We start from the raw sequence: 22,831 nt of genomic DNA on the forward strand, positions 1-22,831 counted from the left end.
GTAAAGTGTTTAGCACAGTACCCAATACATACTAAGTGTTAAACATTGTTTTTACTCTTTGCATTTTTATAGATCAATGTGTTTATACTATTAATATGGTACAACTATGAACACTGGTTCTTTTACACTAAGACACCCTGAAATATAACATTAAAAAGAATGTCACTAACATGATGCCTAGAATGTCCTATTTATTACTATTGGAAATACTTTCTTATTTTTATGTTGTCAGTAAACTATCAAGATTATTAGAATTAACTTAGAACTCCGGGCAAGATGCTATTTTAGTTCCATAATTTTATCCGAATGATCTTTTTATAAGTTTTATCAAGGCAAGAACTATCCTTTAAAAGTAATATTATATATGGGCTTCTATTGTATTTTCCAATACTATGTAAGTTAAGAAGGCAAAGCAAGCAGAACAAGAGCATTATAACAAAATTTATTTAACAATTCGAACACCAGGCATTATATGGTGCCTAAAATAACTGGACTTTCACAGGGTAACTGAGGAATGAAAAAGCAGCCTGGCTTCTAGCACAGCAATCGTGGCAACTAAAGGACGGTGGAGGGAGAGCTGTGTCGGAGGGGGACAGGTAGGGTAAGTCAGGCACCCTGGAGCCCTTGCAGCTCAAGCCAGGCTTGACTCTTCTTTAAAGAGCAGCAAGACCCGAAAACTTCTACAGCATCAAAAACGTACATTTTATAGATCGAGATGTATTATTAGCAAAGGTCTTAAATGTTCAATAAATTATAACAAATATCCCTGGTGTAAGTACTAAACTTATGATAAGTTTGATCATAATTAGTCTGTAATACTCTATGCCATATTTTTAAAAAGCATACCATACAAAACAATTTCCAAGCGCATGGATGACATAAATGGTGTTCTGTCACATTCTTATACAACATCACATTTTACTCTCATTAGTCTGTATTTCTCATGAATTGGTTCTCTCACTCGAGGAAATTTGCCAATGGCTGTCAGTTTAGTATAAATGAATTATTTTAACATGAATCACACAGAACCAACTTTATATCCCCAAATTTTAAACAACAGAGTAGATTGATTTAAGATTCCTCAATAGTATCTATGTTTCAACTAATGTTTTATTTTTTCTGTTAAATTTTACAGCAAAAGAGAGTCCATCACCTTTTTAAAGTTTCTTGATCTCCCTGGTTCCCGTGAAAAACGAAAGTTCTTTTATTTTCTTCCTTGTATTTATTTATACCTACAAGGATCTTCCTTTTGTATCACCTTCGCACCTTTCAAAAAATAGCCGTCTAAACTCATGTAAGATACACCTTTCATATACTCCCTCAATATACATTGTATAGCCACTCAAGAATGCTGACTCTGCTATGCTGCAACAGGTTTTAAAACATATCTGTAAGATATTCATGATAAAATCCCCTAAAAATTCTTCTCCTTGTTAGTGACCTTTTCATATACATCGCTGCCATCCCCTTTTCCCACAGGAGCCTCCTCTCACACCATTAAACCAAGAATAGGTGGGAGAAAGAGGCAACTGCGCTCAAGGTCAAAATGCACAGAGCATGAAGGACTGTGGACCAAGGTCAAGGAGGAGGTATGTAGCCCAAAGGATCTAGGAATTTCTATGGTTTTTCAAAAGTAAAGGAAATGGAGATTACCTAATTTTGACCACTAGAAGACCAGGAAAATAAATATGACTTTAATATGGAATTTAAACTTGTACATTTCTCAGTGTCACAGGATGTTTCCAAGATGCATACAAGGGATAAAGTACTATTGCTCCCATTATTTATTTATATATATATAGTTGTTGTTAAAGACCATCACCATTTAAATGAAAAACAATTGCTCAAATTGACTTTTTATGATGTTCACATTAGCCATAATTACCAAAATTACAGGTTCAAATAGGTATGGAAAGCAATTACCATAATTAATAATCACATTGTACAAAACATTTATTGTAGACAGCAAATGGTGTTCATTATTGGGCTATATTCCTAAGTAAAATTGCAGGTAAGGAGAATTAATGGAACTCCTGCAAGTATAATTATGTATATTTCTAGAATTTGTGGCCTCTCTAGATGTCCAAAGCTTTCAGTTTATATATCATAAATTCAGAAAATTAATCTTGCAGGGGGAAGATACTCAGGCTAAAATGGTAAAGGATCAGCAAGAAGTAGAATGCACAAATACAAGAGCATCAGATTTATATAAGTATCTTTTTGCTTCATGGCAAAGAAAACCAAAGCTTTTAGAGAACCAAATGATGGAAATAAAAATACAAACTATGTACATTCAATTATGAATGAAGCAGGTATCCTTAAGTTTCCAAATATAGTAAGTACGGGGCACAAGGGAAAAAGAAATATTTAAGATGAGCTGTTAGTATAAAAAACCTCTGAAACCTTCTTATCCAACTCAGTGCTGGTAAGACTGTAAAATTGTAAACTGCTAAAATTTAAGATGATCGGTAAAGAGAAAGCATGTTAGCCACAGAAGCAAAGTAAATTTCCACCAACTTCTCTGAAAAGGCACAACTAAGCCAAGAACAGAAGGATATTCATTTGTTTGGATTCTCAGCCCTGAACATAGTTCTTGGCATTATTTTCTCTCTCCCGCCCCACCCTGGTATGGTTGTACTAACAATGAAAGTATTAGTATATTTTAGTAATACAATGTGAATTATGTTAAAATTCTACTTTTATCAAATGTTAAATAAAAATGAGTATGAAAGAGAACAAGGCAGAAGAGAGGAAAGTGGATTTTTTAAATGGGAGGACCTCTGAGCACAACTTGAAGGAAACACAAGTACAGTTCATCATAAAGAAAGTGCATTGTAAACATGTTTTACACATGTCCACTTTTTAAAAAATGGATATTTTACTTCATATTTGTAAAGATGGACGGATGAGTTAGGATAGCCCTGACTCTCCAAAAATGTGGTCCCTGGAGCAGCAGCGCCAGCTGCGGCTGAGAACACAGTGGAAACGTGAAGGCAATTCCAGGCCCTGCTCAAGACAGACCCAGCATGGATGGCCACACCCAGCGATCTGTGTTTTAATCAGATCTGCAGGCGATTCTGGTGAATAAAAACCACTGGGTTAGAGAAAGATTTAGGTACTTTATAATGAATAAAAAGGTATGCAAATTCATGCTTTTTGCTTTATACATCTTTATAAAAATACAAGTGAAACAGAAAATCATTAAGTGATGAATATGGTTTATACAAAATAGAGTTTACAATATTAAAATGCCTGCCTTTGCTATTTTCATCACAAGAATCAAGGGTCTTAGTTTCTCGAATTTTGAGCAAACAGGTTAGTTATTTATAAATTTCCAAGTGTGAGGGATCTAAATAAGCACAATTTCTAGGAACATGCATATACCACATGCAAGCCCATTTTTAACACAGGGAAAATCTAATCTTTTACTAAAAGTTGCAAGCCAATGGAAATTCCCAACACCAAATAAACCTGGAAATAAACATTTTTTTGACAATGTGTAAAAATAAACTGTGTTCCCTGGGAGACAATTGATAATACCAAACAACAGCAACAAAAGATTTACTGTAGTCATTACAAAGTTTTCTGTATTTAGCCTTTGACTTATTTATTCAAATAAATTTAGACAAAGCAGCTCAAGTATAGGAAGAAATGATATGATTGTTTTTAGAAAGAATTCAAGAGGCATAAAGGCAATTTTTGGAAATAATGTCCAAGCAACTTTGGGGGCACAATGTATGATTTAACATCTAGTAAATAAATGTAAAAGTATATAGGTATTCAATCTCAAATTCTAAGTATTTAATCATTCTTAATATTCTAATGACCCTTCAAAAATTTCCAAAAGTTGGCATGTACAGACAAAAGGCTAATCATTATTTCACACTGGGTTAAAAGCACTTTCAAAAAATATCACCTGCATATAATTTCTACACATTATTTTAGATTTCAACTTTTTGTCATATGACAATAAATATTTTTCCTCTAATCTTCTTACTAATCAAAAATATACATACAACACGCATCCAGAGAATTCCACATGTAACTAAATTAAATCCAATAATAGATGTGTTATAATATTATCAAGTTCAAATGCCAGAATAACAATAGTATTTCTGACATTAACATTCATATCTTACATTTTAATCATAAACCCATCTACTCCAACAAAGAAAATCTAAGTCCTGCTTTATAGACCATAAAGCTGCTTTAAATGGAGCAAAAAGACTGAGTTTTAAAAATTATTTTAAAAGTCATTTCCATAAGTCTTTCTACTTTAAATTAAAACAATAATAAACTTCTCAGAATGAAGCCAAATGTACACCTCAAAACTTGAAAAAATAAAACCGAGTAATTTTGGAGATTAAGAGTTTACTAATTTACTTCCTATGCACCCAGATACAGCAATGTATTTGCTAATTAGCAAAATTTACAATATAACATTTAAAGTCAGTTGTTCAGATTTGTACACAGTAATGTAAGAAAAAAATACTTCAAGGAATATCTAATGAATATTTCAACCATCAAAATGAGGAGATGGTAAAAAGTTAACACTATTAAAACAGTATATTTTATCTTTGTGATGTAATCAGTGTTTTCAGGTTTCAATATAAATCTGAAGGCAGCTACATTTTTGAAATTAAGATAAATGTTGCCAAGAAAATGTAACTGATGAAAAGGCATTTTATAAACGTGTAACATCATTAATTTACACACTTGTACATGGAATTTACTTAGAAACTGTCATGCACAGAATAACAGCACTACAGCATCTTAAAGAAACATCTTGTCTTATTTTGGAACAGGGCTTCACCATTAATGAAATATTAATACAAACAAACTATCAATGTGCTGCCTTCCTCAATTTTTTAAAACTGTAAATGAGACGTATCCTGCACACATTACTTATTATAATCTGAGAATAAGCTGTACAAAAGTCAACAATATAGTATAGTATTAACTGTTTGGAAGCAAAACGATTTGCTAATTGGGAAGATTAGTTTTTAAAAGCAGGGGCTTTAGAATCAGAAATTTACAGCTTGACTGCTTACTTAACTGTATGTCCATAAGCAATGTATTAAAACTTTCAACCTTAGCTCTTTCATCTGTAAAACATAATGTCTACCTTAGAAGTTTGTTGTTAATAAATGGGATCATGCAGGACAACTCTTTGCATAAGCCCTCAACAAATATGAAGTACCAAAAACAGAAAAAAATCACTAACAACTGTAACTACTCCCTTGTATAAGATGGACAAAGATCTGCAAACCTTAAAGAGGTAGAAATTTACTCTTCCCTGGTCCCTCTACTGTGCATGATTTTCTGTGTACAGCTTTAAAAACTAGCCAAACTATTCATGCAAATTTGTCTCCTTTTCGACTTTAATCTTGAATTGTATAATGCCCAACAAATTGCTTTTACTCTTCTTTTGATTATCTTATGCTCATTATTACACTTTACCAAGTGCAAAGTATGGAGATGAGACTCCATGTATAATCTATTGTGAGAGGTGTTTTAATCAATAGTCCTGTTCTGCTGATTAAGCAGGAGCTTCTGTTTTGGCAAGATAACATTAGTTTCTCCAGCCATGCTCCAAAAACCATTGGGAATCTTCAGCAGATCATTAGATATGCTACAATAAAGCTTTGGTACATTCTCTTTTCTTCCTCAAATTACTTCTTCACTGCCCCATCATTCCTGGTCTGGATGGCACTGCATTATTACTGCATCTCCCCTAAACGTCACCAGAGCCATGTCTCCAGGCCATAGGATGCCATTTTCAACTGAAGCTTCTGCTTGAAAATACAAATTAAGAAAATTTCATTATCTCCTGCCAGGGGCCATTATTCACCACAGTTCTAAGGAAGATTAAAAATTCAAAATCTACCGACTTGAACAAATACTCCAGCATTCAACAGAAAACCTCACTCTATCACGACAGAAACTAAAAATTAATGTTTGCTGAAATCTGGAGTTATCCTAGAATATCCTATCTAGAATTAATTCAGTTTTTTCCTGAGTCTGTATGTTCAGTGAAGACTGCCTCAACAATTTCAGTTTCAGTGGCAACCATTATTTTAAAAATTCAATTATAAAATACTACCACTAAGAGGCCTTTCTTTCCTGAGTTACCTTCTGTCTTGGTTAAAACTGCTCACGTTTTGGAGATGAAATAAATGTTTTCAAGGTACCAAAGTGCCAAAAATAAGCAGAACATTCACAGGAATACCCTGGAAGAGTTTAAACCATATCCACATGGGGAATCATATCTTCTAAATGAACAAAACACACATGGTTGAATTACTGCACTATAAACCCATTCTTACTAATGAAATAGAAATAACAACATCCATCCTTGAGCTTCAAGTAATAAAAATATTATATATCAGTAAGTAAATGTTATTCTATTCAGGTATATATACAAGTTTTAAAAAATTGAGAAACATTACCACAGAGAGTAAAAAAGAGAAAAAAACTGGCAATCCACAAATTCTTATCAGAGGTGATTATATGCTTGATATGTAATAGGAAGTCAGTAATTTTTTTAAAAAAACATGAGATAATGATGCATACTTAACTTATTTCTGCTGGTAAATAAGTACTTAGTAGAAAATAAAACTAGACATCCCATTCTGCTTCAATCAGCTGTACTTGATTCTCAGAGAATTCTGTCACTGTGGACATACCCTGGTATCATGAAAGCCAGTAATATATTATGTTGGCCAAAAATATGTTTACTTTTTTCCCCATAAGACACATTTTTAATTTTCACCAATAACTTTGTTGACTTGGATATTCTGAGTACGTCACTATCTCCCATGTAGTATAACACTGATTGTTCTCAATTAATGTCTCCATTTGATCGCTATCCACTTCAACTGGTCTACCCAACTGCGGAGCATCGTCCAGAGAGAAATCTCCAGTACGAAGCTTCCCAAACCACTTTTGACACATTTGACCAGTCACAACACCTTCTCCATACACTGCACAGATCTTTTCCTTTTTGCATTTCAGTTTTTATACCTTTCTTGAAATAATAAAGCATAATATGCTGAAAATGTGTACTTTCTTCCATCTTCAATATTAAAATGAGTACACAAAATTCACCAATTTTGATACTTTTTAAAAAATGCACACTGATATGACTTCTGTCACAATTCAATCTAACAAAAGTTGTTTCAAATGGAGTTAGACAACTAAGCACTAGTAGAGCCATCATGCAGGAAAAAAAACAAAAAACAAAAAACAAAAAAAATTTGGCGAACCCAAGTAACACCTAGGAGATAGGTCTGCTCCAGGAGCAAGGAGTAAAAGTACCCTTTGGCTTCCAAACCACTTCTTCATACATTAACAATTCAGAATAAGCAAGAAGCACAGTACTGCAGGCACCAAAGCACCTTTCTTTGTAAGTCTAAATTTAGAATAAAATTTCATATACATAGCAGACAATCTTAACACATGAAAGGTAACTTCCAATCCAAATACATTTGCTCAAGCAAAGTAATCAAATACACTGTGGGGACAAGAAGATACAGGTAGCAGTCATCCTCATCAGTTAAAGAGGGAAACTGAGTTGAATATTAAACGAAACCTTTTATTTTTTATTGTATATCGAAATGCTTTTCTATAATCTAAACTTCTCTTCTTAAGAGAAAGTGGTTTGAAAGTGGTTCCTGCTTTCTTTAAATATTTATTAATGATGATTTGTGAGCCTAACTAATTGCAAGGTAAACATAACATTAGGAAGCTAAATGGTGTGTAATTAATATGGTAAAAAAGAGGTGTTCTATAGTACATTCCCATTTGTCATAAACTGTGATCTCATTATTTGATCATTTGTGTATTCTAGAAGATTTCTAGTCATCATGAAGTTATTTAATTCTGGAAGTATGTTAGGATATTCTACTTTCTAAGCATTAAGAATATTGTATTACTTAAAGAATTTTAAAATCATTGAAATAAAGCTGAATGACTGAAATAAATGTACTACCAATAATATCTCTAGGAAAATACACCTGTATACCAGTACATCTATGATGAGAACATAATTTGGAAAAATAAAAAATATAATTTTATTTGCTTTAGTTTTCTATATACTATTAGTTTCAAAATTTTAAACATAATCCTGTCTAAATTTTTGCAATTATTTTAACAAGGCATAGAAAAAGGCAATTTATTATTTAATTAACTATAAGCAAAAAGCACAAAATATCTTTCTGTACTACCAATATATAAATATAAACCCGTATGACTGGAAGTGTATAATATGTAAAAGAAATGAAAAGCCAAATAAATAAGCACTGGGTAATGTACAGCACGTTAACAACAGCTTAAGATCCTGCCCTGACGATTGTCATTCTGCTTTCCAGTATGTGGAAAACAGGAATAACATAAAAGTGACACCTCCCTGAATCATCTGTGCCGGAGTAAAATATTGTGCCAGGAATAATAACCAGAGTGTGCATACTGTAATACTTGTAGCTAAACGTGCACCACAACTTCAAAAGTATCTTCAAAACCCCACATTAATTACCAAATCAAGCACTTTGAAATGGCTATGCTGATCTACTAAATACAACTTTCTGTATTTTAGAAACGTCTGGAATTCCTTGCAGTTTTTACCAGACCACGGTGTCAGCTTAATGCAAATTAGGCTTGACTCACTCAGAGCCTTATCAATCCAGTACAGAATTTCTTCTTTGTAGAAATGCACATTCAACATAAGCATGCTTGCTTTTATTAGCAAAATAACAAGTATTTATTTACAAAGTAGGTCAGTGAGACTGTTTCAATCACAGGGTTATCAGGTCTAACTGCTTATAGAAAGAAAAAATAATAATGCGTGTGGAGATCAAACTATAAAACACTGAACTACTTTAAAAAATATCACTTGTGTCCAAATTTTCAAGAACTCTGATTTTAATAACTTAAAGAAATTACTGTGACGTGTATCAATTAAGAGCAATGCTTTTTTAAAATGTTAACCTACTACAGTTTGCACTTGCAGAAACTATCACATTGTTAACAAGGGAAATGGGAAATCACTATGGGATGCCCTAGTTAGATTAAATTAGCAAGAAACTTGTTACTAGACCATATAAAAGACATAGCGTAATAAAACATGACCTTGCAGAGTCTTGGAGCCAATCTGTGATGTTTTTTCCTTCCTCTAACCCTTGCTAATTATCTGCAAAGTTATAGACCCTTTTGCATGGGTTACTTTTCTTCAAATTGTGAGGGGATTTTTGGTTTCTAAATATTTAATTAGTCTTGTTATGATATGAGAATTGTTGTACATGCCAAGCATTTTGATTTTCATTCTCTATTCCTGCTAATTATCCTCAGATTTAAATTGGTCATCCCACATCTTTTCCTTTTGTAATTATTTACTTCTTAAAGATCATTTGGTGAAGAAATATTTTCACCCTTATGGCTCTTCTTTTCCACAAATGGCTTTTCTGGTCCGTTAATTACCCTCTCAGAAGATTAGAGTTTGAAATAATGCAAAAACAACCTACTGAAAGGAATCTTAGAGGGCAAACTGAGTAAATTAGTTGTTTGTTGCTAATATTTTAAATTCACCTTAAAGTTTATTCATTTCCTTGGTTTGGATATGGCTTTGATGAACAGAAAAATTATGCCATACATATTTTTTGCCTCCTGAGATGTTTGGTGGGGTGTCATTTGTCAGTATTATAAATCTCTGCATATGAACGAAGCAAATTTCTCCTCTAATCGACAGCTAATAGAATTTCTGCTTTCACAGACCTCACTTTGATTACAGCACAGCAACAAAGGTTCGCAGAACTTCCTCTACAAAGCAAACTGAATGCACAGAAGCAAAATCACTGAGACTTTTGGTAGTATGGCATTTAAAATTTTTTACCTACACAAAATTTTAGACATAGTATAACTTTTTGTTAAAGTAACTGACTCAGGCAAGTTTCACTTTTTACTAAAATGACTACGTCCTGTAAGTGCTTATTTTTTTTAACAAGAGGCAAATAAGTTTGCTATTCTTTTCTTTACTCAAAGTGAATTATTTTCCTATAAAATCTATCACAATCTTTAGTACTACCATTTCCTCATCAAACACTTTTCAGATCAATACATGTTTCTTATAAATTTTAAAGTATTTTATTTTCTTCCTACAACTCATAAAACATTTTGGCAGTAAAAAAATGTGGCACAGTTTTAAAATGAATGTATTGGAATGCCTTGGTAGAAGGAGATGCAAATATCAGAGCAACATTTTAATATGACTTGAGTTAATAAATTCATATCAAGGACAGAGAAATATGTAAATATTTCTCCAAAGGCTCAAACTGAAAACTCAATCTGAAAACAAAGTGCTGTGTAATCATTCTGAAAGACTTTTTCATGTAATTATCTAGTTTTAACTTTGTGCCCCATGGAAACAGTTCTTAATGGTTTCCTTACATTGTTCTTACTAACCTAGAAAATTATATCAGAACTAAATTTTCACAGAGATTAATGTCTGTGTATACTTCTCGAAGTACGCCTTTCTTATACAAAGACCATTCGAAGGACCTTAAGTCTCTGAGGTGGAACATTTTTGGAGACGAGGACACTAGGCTAATGGTCTGAGGAACTGCTGTTTTTCAGCTCACACTGGCAATCTGTACACAAGCCTCCGAGGAGCACCTCCCAGTTATGTACTTGGCTGTGAGGGAAGCACACACACGTGTAGGAAGCCCAGCTAAGAAGGAGGCAAGCACAGAGAAAGCCAACACACGTGCTGCGCTGGGCAAACAGTACTCAAGTCTCCCCTGATTATCCGAACCTGATTTGATCTTTCTCTCCTTTCTCCATGGCAGTAATTGTAGCTGTACACCTTACATATTTGTGTACTTATATATTACATATATAATTATTTTGGCAACTAATTATATTCTGATTTGAGGCATCTCCACTTCTATTTTATATTTTAATTGTTATTTAACTCACCAAGTATTTTCGATGTTTAGAATTAAGCTGTAAACTCCTTTTCGTTTCTATTCTTTTCCAAACACCCCAAAGAATGCTGGTGTATGAGATACCCTACGATGCCCTAACTTGTTTCTAAGGACTCTCCTTTTTATCTCTTCAGTTAGATGTTGGTAGGCTTCTCTTAAATCCACTGGAATTCCTAGTCCTGTTTATAGCAAAAATTACCCTCTCATTAATAATTTCTAAACTGGACTTCTCATTATTCTATATTTTACTAAGATTTTACCATTGAAGGAACAATTCAAAATGTCCCCTTGATACATACTAATTGTCATTTCCCTAATAAAAACTGCACAAACTTTGTATACATGTTTACCTAACTCTTCTGTAAGATGAGAGGTGAAAAACAAAGGTAAAAATCTGGATCAACAGACTCTTGGGATACTCTTCGTAGAGCAGGTGTGGAAGGCTGAAAACAATCCTTAATACCCACAATTTGAATATAAATAATCAAATCCATCAGAGACTTATAAAGAGGTGAACACTTTGTGCATCATACACTCTCCAAATTAATGGAGTCTCACCTGACTGATAAATATATGGCAAATTTCACTGGCTTACTTCTGATAAATCAAAACTAATCTTTAATCATGACAAAATATTCATAATCTAATCCTTTTATCAAATTGACTATCACTGCAGGAGTCTCATGTGTTTGCACAATTAAAAACCCCATGTCAGCTGTATATAATAAGGCATTACATTTGATGCAAATCCTTTTCTATTGAAATAAGTGCCAAGCTGACAGCAGGAAGTAGCTGATAAGAAAGCAACAAGGCGCTGCTGATAGCATTCTCGATAACTGAACACCTTCTCATGAGCATTCAGTCCACAGCCTATCACGCAAAGTGCTCTTTTAAAAAAGAAACACACACACATGCACACACAGATCAAGGGAAGTGTCTTCCTGCTGCACCTCAGTCACAAAGACAAGATTATCTCAAAGCAGATAGATGATGGGGAACGGGAACCATAATTTTATATACCTCTGGCACTAGAAACAGTAATAGAAGACATTATCAGCAATAGAAGACATATCTCTTCTGTGTAGAAATACCTAGTTTTGACAAGCAGAGTAATACTCTAAATACAGTACATCCAAACAATATCTATGCAGAAAAAAATTAAATGAACAGTGAATATAACAATATGTATTACTACTCTATACTTAGAAAAGGAGCAGACTCCATACTGCTTCAGAGTTACTATAAAGGGAAATAAACACTAGTGTTGTCTTCTATATTGATAGAATTAAAATAAACTCATAGAGTTAAAATCAATTTTTAACATAAATTTTATAGATTTATTTCACAATTTTGAGAAATATAAAGGACACAGTCTTTGGAAAATCCTTTCCTCCTTAGCCTAAGTGCAAAAAGAAAATTCACAATGCCCTGGAGGAAGAAGAAAGCTGGTGAGATGTCACATGCAAGAAAAGTTTGAGGGGGTGGGGACAGACGCTGAAACCCCTTAATCAGACCTAGGCTCAGTGTTTCCTCAATTAAGTGTATTTTCGCACCGTAGGCCACTGCTCCTCACTTCCCTTCTCCATCAGTGTTTGGAACTTCACTGTGAATACCAGGAGATCTGACATCGTTATTTCTGCACATACCTCATCTGTCTCACCAAATTATAATATTTTTGATGGGCTAGCGCTTGTTTTAAGAATCTCCGAACCATGGGCGGTGCATGATGCTGTGCCTTATTTAAATTTAAGTCCATAAATGTCAGCATATAGACTTGAAAATATTTTCCCTGGTCATTCATAAGTAAGTGTAGAGTATCTGCCACATTAACTCATACACTATACAACTCAATGTTACTTGGTAGCATAGACCAGTGAGTCAAAGATAAATAATTTTCAGTTCTATAACCCTAAGATATAAACCAAATGAAAACTTTTCTGATTTATGTGGTTTGTGTAAGTTTTTAAAAATTACGAGAAAGGCAGAAAGCTTCTATTCCATATCATATCCCTACAGAATTAGCTTCGTGTCAGTCACTTGTCTGAAAGGCTCCCTTCACTGTGACCTATAAAATGTTAGCCTCAAAAGCTTTAAACACGGCTCACACCATGTGCAGGCTTGGGAGTGCAGGGCTGTGTGCCGTGGAGAAGCAACCCTGCTCTCTTCTGTCAGCTAACGTGCACTCGGAGGCCGCAGATATAAACAGGGTAAACATATTAAATAATGCATAGATAGGAAAACATCTTTATCATTGCAGATTAAAGGCACACTGCATATTTATTATATTATACATGTTAAAATCTATGAAGCTATTTGAAGATTTACATGTCTTACAAAAGTTATAGCTAAATTGAAATTGTTGTAATGTACTAAAGTATATTTGAAGTTACATATTTTATAGCTGATAAGTCTTAAAGTTATTTTTATTTGAAAATGCCTTCTCATACTTCAAGTACTACACTCACACACGTAATTATTTATTTTATGTTAGAAATCACAGTACATTTATTAACTATATTTGATACGTCATTATGAAGAAAAAGACATGTTAGAGCCTGCTACTGCTCTTATCTTTGACCCTTCAACTTTTTCATTTCAGCAACCTCATTTATGTCAAAATGCCATTAGAATGTCTGACCACTTTTAAATTTCTACAGCCTGAGCAAGGCAGTGCTTTCTTTTTTTATATACAGCAAAGAGCTTAATAAAGCCTCAAAGGTCAGAATAGTACTTTTATTAAAAAATAAGGACCACATGACAAAGATAAACTTCAGAGTGGAAAATGCCATTTTTAGACCTGAATTGGGCATTTCTTTTTTTTGCTTTAAGACTAATTTGTCATATTTTTAAAAATGTTTTTAATTGCCAGATTGCTGAAATGTATGTAGTGACCCATACCACTGAGAGAACTCCTTTCTACATGTCCTGGTACTCCCCTTCTTGGGTTGGGAAACACAGGCAGTGGGTGGCATCTGACTGAGGCAGACACGTCTGAGAGGCTCACAGTGCTTTCGGAACTACCACTGAGTGCCTAGGAAGCAGGAGTGGGTCCCGTGAGAGGTCCAGTGGGGCTACAACAAAGGCCCCAAAACTCCTCAGGGAGGAGGCCCTCGAGCTGGGAAAGCCCTTCACCTCCCAAATGAGACAAAGGCTGAGGAGGGCCTTTGTACTCTGGCATCCGATGAGGGCTGCCTCTGGGAAGCAGAGTGTGAGATCTCTCCAGCCCCGGCAAGAACCCACCCTGAACCCATGAGCAGGCAGTGCCCTGGGCAGCTGGGGCAGAGACAGCGAGTGGCCTGATCCTAAGCGGGAATTATCCAGCACACAACACTGTAACAGTAGAGTTTAATGAGGACTGTTTTCAAAACCACTTTTAACACTACTGTACTCCTCATTTTCACGATTTTTACTGTATTTTATCTTCCTGTACACACTGACATGTCAATCCTGTTTACTAAGTGATATTCAATGGGTTTCCTATAGAGCAATGAACCTTAACAGGCAGCTTTTAATTGGCCCACATAGGAAACCACATTACTATTAATTCCACAGCTACAGCATAAAATAAAACCATTGCTTCTCTAACTCTAGAGCAATTAGACCTCTCGGCTATTTGACTAACTCTGCTTCATGATACCCAATGCAGTTAATTATATTTTTTGATGTTAATAGTCTCTGTCAGTCTCAAGCATAACTTCTCTTTGATGAATATTTAAATCATATTTGAATAAAAATAATCTTGGTTACATTTCGTATTCAGTAATCATCACAGCTTAATAAAGGTCTACTCGTCACGAGTTGAAATAAATGGTGATGCACATACAAAGGCCCTACATCTACTTATCAGATAATATATTTGCAATTACCATTATCTCTCTCTATCTAACACATGTTTTTACATACATTTCAAAAGGTATATTCTCATTCACATAACAACCCATAATTAGATTTCAAAAGTTACTTATAAAAACATTTTAATTATATATACAACGTTCCATAAATTAACGATGAGAACATCTTAGGACTATCATAAGATAATGTATGAAAAAAATTATCAGATTATAAAATGACCTAGTAAAATCAGCATACATTCTCTTATCCTCTAGCTACCTTGTTTTGGCAAGTTCAAAGAGTAATACGGGAAAAAAGAAACTTTGAGGCATACTAAAAGGTTTTTCGATTATGGATCTTTTAGAAATAAAGAAATAATTACTGAAAAACAAACAAACAAAAAGAACTTAAAAATAACAGGTTTATACACACAGAGGTTACCATGGGAATGGGGGGTAAAGGTGAAAGAAACTTCCAAAAATATCGAATGAGAGAAAAGTATAAAAGAAAAGCCCATTCGTGTAATTTCTTAAAAATGTGTTTACACCTTATTTAATTTAAAACCCCTTTCATCTAGTTATAGTACAATACGAAAGGTTTAAATCAAGCACTTCTTTAACATAAACTGTAAAAATGCATTTTCTATCTCAAATGCTCCACTGAATAAATATTTTATTATCTTATCTAATTACTTAAAGCCCCTTAATAAATTATACTAGTTAAATTTTTACATTTTTAATCTTTCTTCTCCCAAATCCCGAATTTTTAGAATACAAAGGAGACACAATGAAATAATACTAAAAAGACATAATTAAATGCCCTGAAATGGACCCATCAACCTATGAATGTCAGCAGAATCCCCTGCCAATTTCCTGAAACTATCACATTATAAAGAAAACAGGTAGAAGTAGATTCAGTTTTTTAAAGTCTAAAGCTTAAAATTTAGGGGTTCTACTTTAAGTGAAAAATTGAAACAATACAGGGAGAAAGTTGGATTCCAAAGTGAATGCTTACTTTTAAAAAAATAAAATCAAAACAAACACAACATTTTTAAAAGCCTACTAGTATCCCAAGAAACAAAACCCAGAGACTTAATGTTTTAATAAATCTAATTATCTGACATTCTTTATAAAATTATCCTTATAATTTTTACTCCATTATCTATTGATTGTCTCCTTATCTAACAATTTCATAGCATCAGTTTCTATGGCTTTGCTTTTCCTCTAGAACAGATAGTTAAAATTTGTTTATTACTGATGTTTGGGGTACATAAAGAATGCATCTACAATGTCACAGGTGCTTACATTTGTTGACCTGCTATGGCCTGTGCCCCACAAACATAGGTATTTTTGTATGGTTCTATTTGATATGATACTCGTTAAAAGAGGGAAACAGGATGGTGCATTTAAAATTCTAAGTACCATGTTTCACATGTTCTCTATGTATCTACTATACGTGCTCTACCAAGGATATTAGAAAATAACTTGTTTTGATTAGTATCTATGAGAACCAAATCTCCACTTACTGTTCTACACATATAATAACTGAAAGAATTTTCCACAAACTAGCTTCTGGCTCCATACATTTCAAACATTGTTTCTGCACATATTTCCGATGCCGAAGGACACCCCGATATTGTAATATGATACCTGGCCTTGCACCTTTATGTCATGTTCAGTAATGTGGTATGATGAATAATAGGAATATTTCTAGAGGCAATCCTTCTTTTCCAGAAGAGCTAGCAATAACTAAACAGGCACATGAGTGTCTGCAATCACATAAAAATACCCCACTAAATTCATAACTGAGTTTATCGCTAACTGAACCTCCACTTAACAGAACTCCAAAATGCTCCTGGCTACTCCTAAATGACCATAAATGAAGGGAAGTGTAAGAAAACTGAAGTCCAATAATGAAATTAAAGCCTTAAAAGAAATTAAAACCTTAAAAGATTCTTTAATATCATATTTAACAAATTTTACAAAAACATACGGCCCTGTGACCATGCTGCTAGTGACCTAGCGCGGTCTTGGATGGGCCCCGTGCAAAAGAAAGGCCTTGTGACTTTTACGATTCATTAGCCACATGGTAAATCCATCTATAGAAACAGAGTAATAGTCTCACAAAGTACAGGTGAGTTTAGTAACAAATAAATATCTGCAATCTGAAAAAAAGAACAGAACATTCACTGCTGTGATCTCAAGCCAATTTATACAGAGTGACTCATTCCAGACACAGCCATGGATGGGGACTGTGTGTGGGCAAGTTCTAAAACCACGTCTTTCTTGCTTGCACATAACATGTTAAGAAATACTGTGAGAACTGTGACATGCACTAGTTACATGACATACTTTGTTGATTTATGTGAAATCGAAATGTGGAATGGCAAACGGCATTAAAAAACTAACAAAACTGCTATAAGATACTTTATAAAACGATAGAGCTAATTTAAAAGAACAGGTCATAAAATCTGCAAGACAGATAAATATGCATTAGTAAAATGCAATCCAAAACCTAATAACCTACAGTAACTCCCTTGAACTTGTAGGAATTAGAGCGCGGACGCTGCAGTGTTGTAACTGCTCCACGGTTACTATGGCCGAGGGGCGTACTGTGTGACACATGGAAAAATGAACAGGCCCTTCCTAAATGACGTTTAAGTTGCTTTTAAATAATTTACCAAACCTCATTCTCTCTTCATTTAGTAAAATTAGTTACCAGAGTACAGTACGAATGATATTGACTCATAATCCTGCTGTCCATGTGGCAAAACAGAGCTCCTAAATTGTGGTAAAGAAATAACGCTTTGAAGTAAATCAATGACTAAGGATATTTTCTCCACCAAATAACTTATAGATAACTATTTAACTTACTGGTACTTACAAATCTCAATAAAATAAAAATGATAAAGAGGGTATTATGCTAAGTGAAGTAAGTCAAACAGAGAAAGAAAAATATCAGATGATTTTATTTGTATGCGGAATATAAGAACAACACAAAAATGAAGAAACAAAACTGAAAGAGACTCATAGACACTGACAACAGACTGAGGGTTGAGAAGGAGGGCTGAGGGGCTGGATGGAAAGGTTACCAACTGGTAGTTACAAAACAGTCGCGGGGATGTGAAGTACAACACAGGGAATCTAACCAAGAATAATACTGTAATAACTATGCAGGGTGCCGGGTGGGTATCCGAAATGTCAGGGTATCACTGCGTAAATTCCATAATTGCTTAACCACTGTGGTGTACGCCTGGAACTAATATAAAATAATACTGAATGTTATCTGTAATTGAAAAGTAAACTTTAAAATTAAAAAGATAATGAAAATGGAAATTCAGCTTTTTACAAAATTATTTTATTTGTTACATAATAAAATCTAGTAAATAAATAGCATATTATTTCTTAAAAGATTTTATTCATTTAATTTTAGAGAGGGGAACGGAGGGAGAACAAGAGGGAAACAAGTGCGCCCCCTACTGAAGGCTGGGCCTGCGACCCAGGCATGTGCTCTGACTGGGAATCATCCTGGCCACCCTCTGATTCGCAGGCCGAACTCAGGCCACTGAGCCACACCAGCCAGGGAAATAAACAGCGTATTTCCAAACAGTAAAATTATTCCAAAGCCTCCATGAATACATGTATTAATTTCCTAGTAATAAACATGGCAATATAAAGTTCTACTATATATGAAAAATAATTCCCAATTCTTAAGTGAAGTTACAATTCATAGTTGGTTCTGCATCTTTTAAATGGGCAGAAAATTCGCATTCTATTACATTTCAGTAGCCCCTGGCTTTATTGTTTGGTGGGGCCGGGGAAGAACAAAAACCCAAATCTGAAGGAAAAAAATGACTATGCCTTGGTTTGAAACTCTGAAATACAATTTCTTTTCTCTTCTCTACAACTGTAATCAAACATGTATTTGTATTTGTTCCAAGGGTAGTTTTTCCCAAAGGATGCTTGTAAGCCCTATTTTCACAACGACACCAGGATTACACCAGGAAAAAGCAGATCCACACTAAAAAGAAATCACGTGTGCGCACAAAACAAAACACTCAGATAAATATTTACATGAGTCGCACGGAAACAGGTCTAATGTGCTTTCAATTTCTCGATTTAAGATTTGATTGTCTAGTATATCTTAGTAATATAACACTGACCTGGACTTGGTGTCTGTCAATTAACAATTCATTTAAATTTACTTTATAAACATAAAGCAATACTTCAGGGTGTAGTAGGAAATGTTCTAAGCGAGTTAAAACTGCAAAGGGTAAGGCAATATATACAGTATTGAACTACCCTGTCACCTCATCTACAGCTCTCACAGGAGAAAGCTGGAGTAAACAACAGAGTATGAAAAGCACTATGAAAATATTATTCTATTATTGAAATGTGTATGTAAAAAATGTTTGCATTTGTTTTTTTTTTCATTCACCTCCCAACATTGGCTTAAAAAATAAAGACAACTTCTAAAAATTAAAACTGAAGCAAATTCACCAGAGCTGAAATAAGATATGCCTCACTTTTAAACACAAATCCCTTTTCCTTCACCTGACCATTATCTGTCCAAAAATAAAATAAAGTTCAAACTTTTAAGGTATTATTTGAGACTCTTAATTTCACTGAATAATGCTTAGGAGCCTGGCAATGTAGTATTTTTAAGGAAAATAGTCATGGCTTCCTTGACCAAGAGACATAGAATGTAAAAGGTAAACACCTACCTATTAACGAGAAATGCCAGTGAAAACCAGCAATGCAGGCTTTTACTCTCAGTCTTCATCATCCAATAGAGTTATTTCACTAATTTTCATTTTAAAGAAGAAACAAAGGCCCCTGTAGGGCAGCACATTTGATGTGACATTGTTTCTTCCACATTTGCTAATTAAGCAGGGTTGTAAGGAATATTTAGATGATTTGTCTTCTGATCCATGTCATAATTTGTTAGGCTTTTTTGCACACTAAATGTGACTGTTTAATATGGTTCATGTTTATTACTGCCAATAGTCACCCCTTTCTATAACGAATGCTCCGGTTTAAATGTCCATCAGAAAGTGACATGCAAAGTATGTGTCCAATTAGATATACCAATTAGAGCTTTAATGATTATTTATTACTATACAAAGGTTGAAGAGTACAGACTAGTAACCGTCCAATCCTTGGGTAAAAAGAGGTGCCTGCTATTTAGTTAGGTCTCTTAAATCAACTCAGCCAAGAGTAAAAGAATTACTGGAACCCATCACCTAAGGAAAATAACCTAAGTACATCGCAGAGACGATGAGATAGTAGCATCTGAGTTATTAATTTTTCCCAAGATACATTTCATCTTAATGAACAAATGGTTGATAAATCTGACATGACAGATAGATAAATGCACTTGGGATAAAAAGCGTAAGGATAAGAATGTAGTTTCTCAGAAATGGCCTGCTTAGTTCCTATGAGGATAAACAGACACAGGGAATAAATACACTACCTGAGAGAGGAGTACCCCTGAACACTAAAAATTTGTGTCAAAATATTACAAAACACTGAATAAGGTGAAAATACAGACTGGGCAAATATTTTTCCCTCTAAAAAAAGGCCATTAATAAGAAAGGAATGTGAAAGACATCTTAGAAAGACAGATTTGAAGTTTACTGTTACCTGTAACAAGAGATCAGAAAACAAAAAAAGTTAATTAAATAAAAAAAACTCTTTCACATAGATCTGACTTTAATACAAAGCTTCTTTATGAAGACTGAAAGATCGATATAAAAGTTGAGAGGGCTGTATGTCAAGGAGAGCATCCTCACACTGAAATCTATAATCATGAAGTCTGCCAGAGAACCCCGGCAGAACTGTGACTGCATTTTAATAGATTTTCATGGCGAAATTCTGAGAAGCTCCCAATATTCATCACAGAAAGGTTGTGTGTGTGTGTGTGTGTGTGTGTGTGTGTGCATCTCCTTTTTAAAAAAATATATTGCATACACCTAATATCTACTAGGGTACCTGAAAATAACAAAGGTATATTTTTAAAAACCCAGATAACAATTATTATTTAATTATTTTTATTTAAGAATAAATTTCCATGCCACTAAGAAATTAATGAGGTTATTGATATGGACAATTTGATGTTTCAGACCCTGTGGCACGTAAGTCAATTTTTTTAAAGGTTCACAAAATAAAAAAGAGGATATCTTTTCGTCACTCCTTTCCAAGGATTTTTTCAAATAAGGAGAATATACAGTAGCCCCCACTTATCCATGGATTTGCTTTCTGGGTTTCATTTACCTGCTTTTAAGAACAGTTCAAAAGTATTATGAAAAATTCCAGACATAAAAAAGTCTTCAGTTTTAGATTGTGTGTCACTCTGAGTAGCAAGATAAAAATCTCACTCAGCGCCACTCAGCCCCACCTGGGACAGGAATCCTTCCTTTGTGAGAGTCTCCCGGGTGTGCACACGACTCACCTGCAGCAGCTATCTAGGTTAACTGTCACGGTATGGAGGTGCTCTGTTCAAGTGACTGTCATCTTAGTTAGTAATGACCTCAAAGCAGAAGACAGCTCTGCTAGTGATTCCGATATGCCAAAGAGAAGCTATAAAGTACTTCCTTTACATGAAAAGGTGAAAGTTCTGGGCGGGGGGGGCGGGGGGGGGGGACCCACAGCTCAGGCTGCAGCAGAAAGCACTGAGCCTACACGAAGATTTCCGCAAGAGATCCCGACGCGAGTGACACCAAACTATTTACTGCAAGTAAGGGGAGGTTCCACAGACTCCGGAATAGGCATGGCATGTACCATCTCACCTCATCATGGAAGAAAGGTGAGTACAGTACAGTACAGTAAGGTTTGAGAGAGAGACCACATTCACATAATTCTTTGTTCCGTCCCGCGGAACAGTCAACGGGGGTCCCGAGTCTACCTGAACTGTACCAAATTTATAAATTAAACTTTATCACAGGTTTTATAGTTGTCCCTATAAAGCCAAAGAAGGTTTATAGTAGTTCATAAGGAAAATAATAATACAAGAATAAACTGTGTTCATGTGCTCACAACTGTAAACCAACTTTGGCCCACACAGAAGAAACGCAGTGTACACAAGGCTTGACAGGTTTCAGGCACCCACCGGGTGGCAAAGGGAGCCCTCTGACAAAGGGTTCCTAGTTATGTGCCTTGCCTGGTGGCAAGAAGGGAGGTGGAGAGGCAGAGGGAGAGTTTATTCTGCTTACTCCAGACTAAGGCACACTTTGGCCCTTCCGGCAACCTTACTCCTAACTGTGTGCTGTGAGTATGCGCTCTACGTCCCAGTCTCACGCTGCATCTACTGTAACGTGAAAAGCCATGGGGCAGCAAAAGTAACACACATATACATGCAATGACACATTTTCTCCAATGCTCATGTGCATGAGCTGCTGTTGGGTTAACAGTGTTAAATCAAATGGAATTATTATACTTGGAAACAACCAGCTGTGATATGGATAGGTTTACAAAAGGGAAATTCAAGAATAGAAAAGTTATTAAATGGAGTAGAGAATGGGGATGGATTCATTTGGTTCCTTTATGACAAAGATCTAGGCTCTAAAATAAGATTCTGCAGATAGTTTAACTAAATTGTACACAAGTTCTAGAAGCTAGATTTTATAATCCCTAAATTGTACCCCTACTTTAAAATCTAGATGTATTTGTGCATTCTTCAGTTCCATGTGACTAGGGGCTTACCTCATTCTTCTGATCTGTGCAAGGCTGAATGCTAGTTTCTTCATTTCTATCCTGAAAAGCACTATCTTGAAAATCTTAACGTGCTCTTTTTTTAAAATGCTGTTTTCTTTTTTTTAAGATTTTATTTATTTATCTTTAGAGGGGAAGGGAAGGAGAGAAGGAGAGAAATGTCAATGTATGGTTGCTTCTACTGAGTCCCCTGCTGGGGACTGGCCTGCACCCCAGGCATGTGCCTTGACTGGGAATTGAACCTCGATTGTGTGGTTCACAGGCCTGTGCTCAATCCACTGAGCTACACCAGCCAGGGCTAAACATGTTCTTTTA

General features: G+C 34.8%; 1 protein-coding gene across 22 annotated transcripts in view; it reads right to left on the reverse strand.

Moving 5' to 3' along the window:
- Positions 1-22,831, reverse strand: part of ADGRL2 (adhesion G protein-coupled receptor L2) — a 217,380-nt gene that overhangs the window by 57,985 nt on the left and 136,564 nt on the right. The window lies entirely within an intron of this gene.

The sequence above is a fragment of the Sturnira hondurensis genome, unplaced genomic scaffold, assembly GCF_014824575.4.
Source record: "Sturnira hondurensis isolate 20B ecotype Veracruz unplaced genomic scaffold, ASM1482457v3 Scaffold0013063, whole genome shotgun sequence".
In the NCBI taxonomy this organism is placed as follows: Eukaryota; Metazoa; Chordata; class Mammalia; order Chiroptera; family Phyllostomidae; genus Sturnira; species Sturnira hondurensis.